The sequence below is a fragment of the Phalacrocorax aristotelis genome, chromosome 21 (genome assembly GCF_949628215.1).
Source record: "Phalacrocorax aristotelis chromosome 21, bGulAri2.1, whole genome shotgun sequence".
Lineage (NCBI taxonomy): Eukaryota > Metazoa > Chordata > Aves > Suliformes > Phalacrocoracidae > Phalacrocorax > Phalacrocorax aristotelis.
Window position 1 is genome coordinate 781251 of NC_134296.1, and position 13292 is coordinate 794542.

At 55.6% G+C, this 13292-nt stretch overlaps 1 long non-coding RNA gene across 1 annotated transcript; it reads right to left on the reverse strand.

The window, feature by feature from the left end:
- Positions 1–4771: 4771 nt before the first annotated feature.
- LOC142067275 (uncharacterized) lies at positions 4772–7700 on the reverse strand. Its single transcript, XR_012663951.1, has 6 exons — positions 7605–7700; positions 6931–7032; positions 5886–5921; positions 5749–5784; positions 5382–5450; positions 4772–4913 (listed from the first exon to the last, which is right to left on the reverse strand). It is a non-coding gene; the product is annotated as an uncharacterized LOC142067275 (long non-coding RNA).
- Between the last annotated feature and the right edge of the window lie 5592 nt (positions 7701–13292).

Here is a 13292-nt window from a genome sequence, read left to right on the forward strand (position 1 = left end):
ATTAACCTTCATAAGAATAAGGAAATAAACCCTAATAATAATACGAGTAATAGCAATAATAATAATAGTAGTGTAACAGATCCTCTCTTAACGCTCGCTCCGTGTAACTCACTCTCTTGGGGGCTGTGGGGAGGGGAGTGCGTGCGTTTGTTTTGCAAGGATTAAGTGTGAGCTGCTGCCAAGAGCAGTGTGCGTGGATTTGGGGCCCGCAACAGGAATGAGAGCAGGGGTGTGGGCACCGTGGGCTCTGTGGTGTCAGGTCCTGGAGCCAGTGGGGGTCCCAGTGCTGCTACTGGACCCAGGGGGGGCCCGGGCCTCTAGCCAGTGGGGCGGGAACGGTGTGTGTCCTCAAAACCAGCTACAGGGGGGACCAGTGTGTGGGAGTTTTTCCTGTGCCCCTTGAGGCAAATTCAACGGACCTTTGTGCTTAAACACAGGAATGCGTTGGGGCAGAGTCCTACTGCCACAAGCCCTTCTGGAGGGATTCGGCACCTGCGGGGCAGGAGCCCGTTCCTTCCCCACGCTGGGGCCAGTGCCTGTCCTGTGAGCGCTGGCCGTGGGTCCATCCCCAGCCCAGCTCTGCTGGCAAGGGCGCCGCCATTGCAGGACCCTCGCGATTCCATCCTGCGGCTTGTCTCTCTGGGCGGGCCCCTGCTCCCTGCCAGTGACACCAGATGGGACAGCGGGGATGTGCAGGACATCTGGGCATCACTGATACCAGATGGAACATCTGGTCCCTGTCTATAATCAAAATAACCAAAACTATAGTTACAAGTATGATAGGTAGGAGATACATTTACAAGCAAGATAAGGTTAGGAAAACATTTTTAGACAGCAGGAGGAGTATGGACATGATTTAAGTATTGTGTCCTTGGACAATATATCCTGGGTACGATGTAACACTGCACCCTGGTAGGATACATTCCTTACTAATTGACGTGATTTAGCGTTACGGAAAAATAAATCCTGATTAGTAGATTTTTGTAAAATAAGCACATGGAATAACCTTGAAAACGAGCCAAAAGGGTACTGAGCACGCTTGAAGATTGAGTTCAACTAGCGAACACGGTGAGGAAGACTATCGGTGACCACCAAAGAAATTTGGAAGACCGCCACTGATCTCGACTGCGCATGCGCCAAGGCCATTTGCATATATTAATGAGTAGCATGAATATTATACGTTCCCCAAAATCTAATGACTATGCAAACTTTTTGAGTATATATTCTCTGCAATACAAGAACCCGGCATGCACATTAGGTGGAGCGATCCCCTGTGTACCCAGTACTGCAATAAACGCCCACTTTCTAAAACTCTAAAGAACGAGCCTTAAAGAGTTTCTTTCACCAACTTTTACGGCATCACCAGCTTAAACCCTTGCTGCCCTCCCTGCCAAATCACTCCTTGGTCACCAGGTGCCTTTGCTGGGCAGTGGCAATTTGGGTTTCCCCTTCACAGGGTGAGTGAGGGGTTCTGCGCTGGTGACTGGAGCTGCCCCTGCTGAGGGGACGAGGGTCTGTATCCCCCCCCCAGATGGGCTCTGCGTGGGATGTGCGTGGGTTTTCACCAGCAAACTTCAGGCTGGACCAGGCAGGAGCAGGGGGAACTCGCATCTGGGCTGGGGAATCAGATGGGCAGGGGTCGGTGCTGGTCCTCCTCGGGGGGACCAGCGAGTGTGGGGTGCCCGTGGGATGGCTGTGCGAGTGCTGCATGTTTGTAGTGAGCACCGAGCTGGACCAGCCATCGACCTGGGGACCCAGGGGTGGGTCAGAAGGCTGGGGTCCAGGCAGGGGTCGCGGGCAGCAGAGGGGCCATGCTAGTGCTTGGGGGACCCGAGTGTGCGCGTGTGTGCCTGCACGAGTGATCATCGGTCTGTGCCAGTCGCAGCGGAGGAGGGAACATGGCTGTGGGTGCAGACGTGTGATGGGGGTCCTGTGCATGGGGGCTGCTGGTGGCAGTGTCTTGGCTGTGGCAGGCTGTGTGATTGTCCGTCTGTGTGTCCTGTGCATGTGTCTGTGCGCGCATCTATGCGTCTCTGGGATACGTGCTCAGCTTCGCTGCTGGTCAAACCAGCTGTGTCAAACCACCCTGGGCAGAGACCCTGGGTCCCCAGGGGGGGGCCTGGGACGGATTTGCTGGAGGCAGTGCCAGCTCCTGACATCCCTTGACGTTCCATTCTGCTGTGCAGCTTGAACATCTCCCTCCCCTCTGCCTGGCTGCCCAGACCCAGGTCCTGCCGGGGAGGATCATCTCCTCCGCAGCACCTTCCTGAGCAGACTTTCTTGGCCCCTTTGCTCTCTGCTGCAGTGTTGGATGAAATCCATACGTGCTCTCCTCTGGGCACCAGTAGGGAGTGAAACAGCATGGACAGACCCCGCAGTGAACATCCCTCTGCATCAGCTCCTTCCCACTGAAAGGGCCAAGGTGGCATAGCGGTGTCAGCAGTGACTCCCCAGGGTCTAGCAGGGACAGCTACAGGTCATGACTTTGCGACTTCAGAGCAGTCCCAGCCCAGAGACGAGCAGGCATTTTTCCTCTCCAAATTCACATTCCTTTGCCATTCACGCACATCACACCGAGACGACTTCTGTGTTCTCCGTTCCCTCTGCACTGGACCACGGGCTCACAGCACAAACACCTCAACCGTTCCCAAACCCATACGCTAGCTACCCACCAGCCTGCACTGTCCATCCCAGCCACAGCCCCTCGCAGGCCCCTGGCCCTGCACAGCAGGAGAACATCCTGTTCACGCAGCTGTGAGTAGCCCCTCGGGTCCTCCTCTGGATCCGCCTGCAGGTGAACATGGCTCTCCCAAGAGGAGCTCGACCAGGGCGGTGACCCAGGACACCCCTCTCTCCCTCCGCAGTGAACCTCTCAGGCCAAGGGGGGTACTCAGACCGGCCAGGAGAGCAGCTCTCGTGCAACAGGAGCAGGAGACAGGCTGAGGGCCCGCGCTGATGCTCAGTCCTGACACCAAGCGCTTCTCTGCATTCCTAGGCAAAAGACTGAAACGTGTCCCGAGCTGGAGGCACCATGGGAACAGGTGGGGCTATGTGTGCTGGAGCAGGGGGAGATGGGAGGCAGGAGGGTCTCAGCCTGGGGGGAGCATGGCTGAAGGTTGAGGGCATGACGCTTGGTGCAGACCGAGAAGCAGGAAGGGGCAGGCTGACAGCGTGGAAAAGATTCCATCTGGGAAGGAGGAGGAAGAGACAGAGGAAGCTGTTTCTTCAGCTGGGCAGGCGGGAGGGCGGCTGCCCTCCCCAGCATCGCCTGTCCTCCTGCTCCCACCAGCACTCGGGAAGCAGGGTTTTCCTGGCCACCCTTGCGGGATGGAGAGCAGCAGCCTGTGGAGTCAGGGCCCTGCCCTGCTCTCCTCCCACCCAAGGACAGGACTGGCCCCTGGGAAAGCGTTTCAAGATGGGTTGCAGGTGGCTGAAGAAGAAAGGACTCGTCTAGTGTTTGTTTCTCTCTCCAAAGGCAAGAGGCTGTCCTGCCTCTCATGGCATGTTGACACCAAGACACTTTTCACTGAGGGCCAATGCCTGCTCAAGCCGAGGCCCCATCCCTGAGTCAAGTGTGGCTGATCAGCAGCACTAGGACATGCCTTGGGCTTAGGCACGAGGGCCGGTTTCCCAGCACAGACAGCTCTGAATCTCCAGCAGCAGCAGCTCCAAGACCGTTTGGCCTGAACAAGCCCTGCAGAATCTGTCTGCCTTCTCCCTGCATGTAGAGCTCAACAGCTTGCGGACGCTACAGCCCTGGGAGAATAGCTGCCTCTGGGACTAGAGGGAGAGACCCAGTGAGTGCCAGCCCTGACAGCACATGCCCCTTCCCCCTCCTTGTCCACTGCTTTCCCTTCCCTTTCCCTTTCCCTTTCCCTCCCATAGTGGTTTTAGGATACACAGCGTTCCCACTCCTGTGGCTGGAAGTTAAAGACTCCCACTCGCTCCAAGTAGCTGCACTGGGACCTGAAACACTACAGTAGCTGCACTGGGGCCCCACGCACTCCAGTAGCTGACACCACAGAGGAGGGGTGCCCACACCCCCCGTCTGACCCCAGTACCTGGCACCAGAAGGTGTGGCCCTGTTAGCCACTTCCAGCTCCCCAGATCACCACGGCTTCTACCTGCCTGGGCTTTTTGTGGAGGTACCAACTGAAGCTGGTGCCGAACCCCACTATGAGACATCAGAGAAGACCCACAGGGGCTCAGCGCCAGGGAACCTGCTTCTCCCACTCCCATGGTGACTGAGCTGGGCCACATGTCCCTGGGGGATTCTCTGCAGTGTCCGGTGGCCCCAACACGCCTTCCTGACTGGTGATGGGGGTTGCCCCAGTGAAGGGTGTGGGCTGGGGGTCCAGGAAGGCTCGTGGGCCCAGAGTGGGGCAGAGGACCCTGGGGTCCAGGCTGCCTGTCCACGCTCCTCTCCTGTCCTGACACCAGACTGTGCTCTTTGGGGATGGTGCTCGCCAGAGCCCCGGTAAGAACCTGTTTCCCGCTGTGCCTCTAAAACACCGGGTGCCCCAAGGGCTGGCACCACCTGCCCTTCCCCTCTCCCAGCCTCCTAGGGGGACACTCCACTTTGCCCTGATCTGCCCTTTTCTGGGGGCACACGGTGGGTGGGAAGGGATCGCCTTTACAGAGACACCCCAGGCACCCGGGCCTCCTCAGCCCCTCTGCTCATTGCGGTGGTGTGGCCAGAGAGGACCCAGGCATCCAGGCGCTGGCAGAGGAGCGGGAACACGGACACGGACGCGCACACACATGCAGAGCGTTCCTTTACTGAAGGGGTTTATTGATTGTGAGAGGGAAAGGGCCCAGGGCTCCCAGGGGATCAGGTGGGCTCATCGAGGGACAATCATCTCCGCATGCTGCAGGAGGGGGGCAGGACACGGGTGTCACCACTGGCTCCAGTCCTGAAAGGCAGAGTCCAAAATATGACCCCCAGTGTCTGCCGGGACATGAGAGGGGCCTTGTCCCCATCGTCTCTCTCTGCAGAGACCTAGGGAAGGAGGAGGGAATTGCAGCCCGCAATACACCCACGACAGGGTCTTGGCTTTCCTGAGACCCCTGTGGCACCCGGAGCTCCGTGCCCCATGTGTCATTAACCCGGGATGCCCCTAAATCTCACAGAGCCCAGCCCAGCCCTCATGGTGATCCTGGGGGTCTGTATGGCGCCTGTATGCCTGGCCTGCACGGCAACCCTCTGGGCCCATAGAGCCCCACTGAGTGCAAGGAAAGGCATGGGGCCAGCTCTGTCCAGCTCACCCTGGGACATGGATCCTGGGCAGTCCCCTCTGTTTCCCTGTCCCCTACCCAAGTTCTGCCCACCCCTGAGGGCTCAGGATCCTTTGTGGGGCTCGAGATGCCCTGATGCTGCTCACCTAGACATCAACGTCTGCAGCCACAAGTTTCTGGCGCACAAGCTCCACCTGCTTGTCAGCCACAGGGGGCTGGGGAGAAAGGGAGGGTTAGGGATGTGCTTGGGTGCACTGGGGTGTACTGGGAGGCAGGGGAAAGCAATGGGGTCTTTGGGGAGGGTGCTGCCGGGGGAAAGCGGGGTACATGATTTTGTATGGTGCGCACAGGAAGCAGTGGGGGGTCCTGGGGAAGGGGGCCTCCCTGGGCAAGCACTGGGGTGCAGGGTGCTCTCTGGGGTTGCCCTGGGGTGTACTGGGTCACGCTGGAGTGTCGTGGCCATAGGAGGCGCGGGGAGGAGGGTCTGGGGCCAGCCGAACTCGCGGTACCTACCTCAGCCCTCTTCACTCGCCCGAGCGTGAGTCTTCTCTGTTAAGAGACCATGAGGCCGCACTGGTCACTGGGATGTCCCCAGACCCAGCACGGGATGGGAGGACCAAATTGCCCTCCAGGTTCACCCCACTACTTACGTTCACGCAATAACTTCCACTTGCTTCAAATATTGCCTAGGGACAAAGAGCAAAGCGGTGGTCTGGATTGGGCCTTGGTGGGGCTGTGCGTGGGGCACAGGTGTCCCCAGTCCCTCCAGTCCAAGGGCTTCCCCCTGGTGTGAGCAGGAAAATCCCTTCTGCTCCCCCCAGCCCCATTCCTCTAAGCTTCACCCACGATACCCGCTCATGCAAGGACCAGGGGTGGGGATGGAGACAAGGAGAGCGTGGGGAATTCAGGGCCTCCAAAGAGGACGGGGTGGGGGGGACCCAGAGACAGGGCGCTGGGGTGAATTAGCGCACCGCAAGGGACTGGGCCGGGGTGTTGAAGGGACAGGACTGCATGGGATGCGAGTGAGGGAATTCAAGCAGAGAGGATACGGGGACTTCAGGTGCGGTGGTTGGAGGGGGCAGGAGGAAGACGACTGCAGAGGACCGAAGCCAGGGGACTGGGAGCATGTTTGGCAGTGGGGGTTCAAGGAAGGGGATCTGGAGACTGTGCCGCAGTGGACTGGATGAAAGGCAAAGGACTGAGGGGACAGACGGAAGGAAAGGCATCGGGAACGCTTGAAGGGAGGGCATCTGGGGACCCCAGAGAGGACACGGCAGGGATCCCGGGCAGGAGATGCGTGAGGGAATCAAAAGGATGGGATGGGGAGGCCAAGAAGGGAGGGATGTGGGGCACCAAGACGAGAAACAGGTGTGGGCCCTTGTAGGAGTTTGTGGTGGCCCCTCCCGGGGAGGAGAGAGGTCTGACGATTCAGTGAGGAACCCGGTCTCTGGGCATCAGAGGCTTAATTGCAGGGGAAGCGGAGGGAAGAGATGGGATTGTGGGAGGGAGAAGGCTGCATTGCCCAGGGCTGGAGGTGCAGGGCAGCCTGGAGCAGCCCCTGGCTTGGGAAAGGGAGTGGCCAAGTCAAGGGCTTTTGTGCTCCCCGCTACAAATTTCACCCTGCAGGAGAGCTGATGTTCTGCAGCCAAGACCCATCCCCAGCCTTGAGCCCTCCCTGTGGCATTGGGGACTCACCTGAGCATCTTCTGGGGTGCACAGCAGGATGGTGAAGAGCAGGGCCACGCCGAGCACTGCGGCCTTCATCTTCCTCTGCTGAGTGGCAAGTCCTGGGTGAAGCTGGAGAAGGTGAGGGGCAGATTTATCCCTCCCAGAACTCCTCCTCGCTCCCCCGCTCCCCACCCCGAGAGCCTCCAGGGCAAAGCCAGGCGTGGCAGAGACGCCAGCCCTGGCAACAAGCCCAGCCTCGGCACAGAGTAGCCCCCGCCTCCGGCACAGATCCAACCACTTTCCCCGACATCAGTCCAGCTTCCTGCATGGGGCAGCTGCACATGGAAGGGCCCAGGCACCTGGGGGTTGCGAGGGGAGGGCGGACAGAGCACCCCTGACAGCCGGACACCCTATGGTGACAACGCGCTGCTCCAACAGAAAAACGCCCTCCAACAGCCCCCCAAAGACAGATCCCCCCACCTCCCAGTGCCCCTCACCTCCCAGCACTGCCATCTCCCAGTGCCGCTCGCCTCCCACAGCAGTCTTTCCCTCACCCTGCCGCTCCCCGGCCCCCACCCGCGCCCAGACAACGTGGGTCCCATTCTGCAGAGCTCCCCTCTGGCTAGGGGGTCCCAGTGACTTGCCCCCCACAAGGCTCTGGCTCCAGCCCTCTCCCTGCCTGGGACTCAGCCACAGCTCACCAAAGGCCCTTTTCCCCAGTGTCCCTTCAGTGCCCTTGTCCGCAGCCCAGGCAGCGCTGTCCCTGATCAGGATCGGCCATTTAGAGGGACATGTTGAAGCGCCTGCTTGTCCCTGTGCAGCCACTCAGAGCTAATTGCAGAGACGGGGCTGCCCTGCAAGAGGAGGGATGTCTGTGCCTGCAGCATCAATGATAAGCTGTGTTTGTCAGGGCCCGTGGCATAAGGAGCCCATTCAGCAAGATTGGCTCTTCAGGAGCATGCCTGATCAGGGAGACTCTGGGGTGGTTAATGCAGCCCGGACACCTGGGCTCCCCCCAGCCCCAGCAGCAGGCATAGCCCACATTGGAGGGCAGTGCTGGGGGGACCAGGAAGGAGCAGGTCCCAGGGTATCCCACATGCCAGGGCTTCCTCACTCCCCTTGGTACAGGCTGGAGCCCAGAGGCGGGGGCATTCCCAAGGGTGCAGCCTGACAGCCGGGGGTGTTTCCTTCAGGAAAGCCTGGCGGCCGGGAGTCCTGCAGGAGCAGGGCTTAAAGCAGCCTACGTGCTGGGGCTGCCTCCTCAGGGGCACTGCATCCCTTTCCCTCTCCCCTCCGCCTGTCCTGCAGCTATCGCTGTCTTTCCAGGGTGAATTCTTTCACAGCACCCCTGGCACAGACATCACCATCCTGGGGGCCCTGGGCAGCATCCTCTGGCCAGTGTGGGGCAGGGGCAGTGTGGGAGTTGGGAGATTGGTTCATTACTCCATGCTGAGTGTGGTGCACCCCAGGGTGACCTGGCGGTTGAGTGGTTTCTATCGCCAGCCCATGGACACCGCCTGGAGCAGAGGAGGGATCCCAGGTATGCAAGACCCAGTTTCTCTGCCCTGCAGAGCTGGCAGCCCTTCAGGGTCATCTGCCAAGTACCCCCTCTGCTGGGACTGGGGCTTGTGGGGAAAAGAGGCCTTGGTGCAGAAGGACCTGGGGGTGCTGGTCGACAGCCAGCTGAACATGAGCCAGCAGTGTGCCCAGGTGGCCAAGGAGGCCAACAGCGTCCTGGCTTGAATCAGGAATAGTGTGGCCAGCAGGAGTAGGGAGGCTACCCCTGATTTGAACATCCATCCCGCACAGGCAATGGAGGTGGCAAGAGGTGCTGTGCTTCAGGACCAGCTACTTCTGAAGTGGCTCAAAGCCCTTCCTATGCTGCTAATATTTCTTTTTCAACTGGACTGTAGTGGGCCTTGGATCCTCTACAACCCCATCTCCAAAACCTTAGAGGTCGACCTCGAGTTTCTCTAGGTGCTTTCTGCCAGTGGCTCCAGGTGAGGCCGTGGTCCCTGGCTGTGGTGTAAAGCACATTTTTCTCATCTTGTCCTGCCCAGACTGGCCCAAGGGCTACCGCATGACCTATCTCCCGTTTAATTTGTTCAAAGGCTTGTTGCTGCTTAGGGCCCCATTCAAGACCGTTCTTCTTCTAGGTCACTCGATAGAGAGGGTTTACAAGCAGACTATAACTTGGAAGGTGCGTTCTCCAGAAACCTCACAACACCTAAGAAAGCATGTGTTTCTTCTTTGTTGGTTGGTGGTGACAAATCTGTTATTCTATTGATCACATCCATTGGGCTATGACAATGCCCATCTTGCTATTTTATTCCTAAAAACTGGACCTCTTGTGCTGGTCCTTTGGCCTTACTTTATTTTATGGTAAAACCACCTTGAAGAATCTGGATTGTTCGCCCTTTCTCAGACACTTCCTCTGCTATGATGCCCCACGCAGGTGTTCCAAAGCTTCACCCTGTTCCAGTGCCATCTTCATCAGTCCCTGGCAAATGGTATGGCTGTGCTTCCACCCCTGGGGCTATCGATTCCAGGGGTACTGGATATCCCTCCAGGTGAAAGCAAACTGGGGCCTGCACTCTGCTGCCAAAGGGATCGAGAAAAACACGTTAGCGGTATCAGTTGTTGCATACCATTTCGCTGCCTTTGAGCCCAGTTCATACTGGAGTTCTAGCATGTCCGCTGTGGCAGCACGTAGCAGCACTGTGACCATTCAGGCCACAATAATCCACTGTTGGTCTCCACCCCGCATCAGATATTTGGGCTGGCCATATGCAACTATTAAAGGGTGCGAGTATTCCTGAGAAATCCTTTGCTCTCCAGTCGCTGAATCAGCCTACGGATGGGGACCAGGGAGTCTCGGTTGGTGCGATAGCGTCACCAGTGCCCTGATGTGGTAGCAATTGGCTCCTGCTATTCTTTAACCTGCAGCAACCACACAATAGAAGGGTCCTCTGAGGGACTGGGCAAGCTAAACAGCTGCTTAATGTTCTCCATACTCAAGACAGCTATACCAAAAGCCCACTGATACCCTTTTGAATCCCTGAAGTACCCTCTCCAGAGGTGGTCTATGCCAAGGATGTGTGGAGCCTCCAGATCAGTCACAAAAGGTTGCTTTGGCCACTCATTCCTAGTCAGCCTTCAGCAAAGAGAGTTCTTGGGATTCTCCCGTCACTCCAGAAATAGAGATGAATTCTGCTCCTTTGCAATCGGATGGCATTAGAGTACACTGTGCACCAGTGTCCACCAGAGCTTTATACTCCCATGGGGCTGGTGTGCCAAGCCCACACAGTCCAGTAAACTTGGTTGTCCCTTTCTTCTGCCTGGCTGAAGACTGGGCTCTTCACTCCTGGTCAGCGTATTCATCACTCAGTTTTTGTAAGTGCAAAGCAGAAGTCCCTCCATCGGGGTTGAAAGTAAGATCAGCCCTTCTACTCTGCCCAACCGAAACTGGAGCAGTAGGTTTCCTGGATGGATGCCTTTTGGCTGCTGTTTTTTCTTGCAGTTCCTGTACCCAAGCTTCTAGTCTCCAGGTAGGTTCACCATCCCACTTCCTCATGTCCTCCCCCGGTCATGCAAATAGAACCACAGGGTGGCACGTGGTGTGTGCCACCAGCACCCCTTCCCTTGAGCAGAAAAAGGCTGACTCTTAATAACTGAGATACTGGTCGGTATGAGGGAGGAAGAGGTTTTTTTTTTAAATGCTGGGAAAATTCTTGGGACAGTATCTGCACAGCTGAGACACAGGCCCCTTGGGAGGAAGTAAGATTCTCTTTCAGTTCCTGGAGTTGGCTGGCCGATCCATCTGCAGCTGGTACCTCCGCATCTGCCCGGTTCATCATCACCAGGGTGTTGGCATATGATGTTGGTGCACTTTGTACAAACTTTTGCCACGTGGACTGTGTGTGCTGGATTTCATCTGGGTCTTTGGATGCCTCGTTGTTCTCCAGGTTGCTGTAAATCACCTCCACCACAGCTAATTCCCTCAAGTACTGGATACCTCCTCCAGTGGTGATCCACTTGCTCGGGAGTTTGCAAGATTTGCCTTGAAGGGATGCCTTTCCGTCTCACTCAACAGGAATTACCTCCACAGACAGAGGACTGCTGCCCCTTTTCCAATCCCTCTGTTAATGGCCTTATCTCTAGCAAGGGATCCCAGCTGCTGGGCTTTCTTACCCTCTAATTCCTGACTATTGGCCCCAACATCCCAGTGTCAGAGCAACCAGCTGATAATTTGCTCTCCTGGATGGCGGCTGAAATTTTTTTGCATATCTCACAGGTTGACCTCTGCTTCCATTGTTCCTTCTTGACTACAGGGGCAATATAGTTGAGGGCTGGGTCTCTGGTTTAGCCACAATGTCTGTTTTTATGTCTTTAGATCCAGAGACTTTCTCTTCCCTTGAGGATGCTGAATAGTGCGCAGTAGGCGTAGGACAGGCCCCAGAACAGTGCGACAAACTGTGTCTCTTTGGCATAGCCGGGGCCAGGGCACCCTATTTTCAAACATTCTCTTATTTCATCAGGATCCTGCACTTGCTTGGGTTAACGTTCCCAACCATTGGAGGTGACAACCATTCTAGGTACCTGCCCATATTCTCCCACATGCCTTATCACCCATAACCACACTGCCTTGGGGCATAGCCCTGGGTGATATTCCTAAATAGTTGGTTAACCCTAGGGAAATCTGTACCAATAGGCGCATTTTGGTTCCCCAAGGATGTTCAAGATACTGAAGAGTTGTTGTAACAAGGGAGAAAACGTCTGCCACACAGAAGGAGGTGGTGAAGGTGCCACTCTGTGTGTTTCCTCCACCAAAAACATCTCAGAGGGGAAAAGGGGAAAAGCGTGATTATTAACTGTCTCCATGAGATGATTCCCAAAGTAGAGTAATGCCATCAGTGCAGAACCCAAATACCGGACTAAGCTCAAGGCCAGTGCTTTCACAATACACCTCCCAGACAATACACCACCAAGCGCTACAGAGCTCAGCAAACTGCAAAAGACAAAATGAGCCTTTAACATGTACAACAAAAAAGGGAGCATGGCACAGATCAGATAAATTAATGTCGAGAACAGGTAAGTCAATATCCTGACCAGCAACTGTTAAACAGATCTACCAGTTATAAGTTCCCTCTAATACCCTCTGGTCAAATCTGTTGTTAACTCTATCCCAGCCAAAAGCAGTACAGCAGGACAGAGACTCCCTGCTGAGTCCTGTCCTTCCCCCCACCTTCCGCAGGTACTAAGGGACACTGGGAACTGGAAGGTGCTGGGAGATGAGAAGCAAGATGGAAATGTGGGGAAAACAGGGCCCCCACTGTCCCTCTGTCCCCACTGATGCTCCTGCTAGTGCTGCAGAGCTGCCTCTCCCCCTGGTTCTACCCCCCCATCCCTTCTCCTTCCCTTTCATGCCTGCCTCTGTCAGTCTCTCTCCCCCTCCCTACCTCCACCCCTGGGTTTCCTACAATGAGACAGGGGAAGATACACCTCCAAATGGCAAAGGGGAGAGCTGGGGTGATCGCTTAGGCTCTAACCCTATAGAAGTATGCAAGATGAACAGATGAACCAAGGGTTTCCACCAAAGAAGTAGTACGTGCACCTTTCTTTTTCTCCCCTTTCCCTCTGTAAAACAATGGGGTACCTCACTGCAGGTCAAAGCCTGAGGAGAACGACCATGCTAAAACTTCATTTGGAAAATAAATGTGGCAAAATTTCCACTGCCTCACAGAAGTGACTGCAGGGAAAACAGAGAAACTTCCAGAAGTGCTCTCAATCCTGCTTGGAGAAGGTGCAGGGAGACAGCATGGGTAGGATTAGCTACAACTTAGACCAGCCTTGTAAAGTCTCTTGTCCCTCTCTTTGCCAAATCAGAAAACTCGTGACATTTTACTTTTTCAGTACATTACTGTTACAGAAACATGAGCATGTCTTTTGAGATACCATTAATCCAACAGATGGGATCTTCCTGAATAGCACCTTTCATTTTAAGTGGCTATCACATGCCATCCACCTGATTTACACTTATCTCAAAGGCAGCCTTGACCTCTCCTAAGTCAATATTCTTCAATTATGACAGTGTGTAACGTTCAGAAATTCTTTTCGAAATAACTTCAGAATACAAAAAAACATCACAGCATATTTAAATACATGATACATAATTCAACACTGTGTAACTCAGCTATCTAGTAAATAATGCGCAAAGCAGAAGGAGTGAAAATGAAAATCTTCCAGGTGACTGCCCACTCTTTGGGCAATTTCAAAGCAAATACTCAAGTCAGTTGCCTTAAATCTTTTCACAACTGATCCACAACACATCTCTTATTTATAGTTAATGTCACATAAAGATATGACCTTATCCATAACCCTGAAAAATG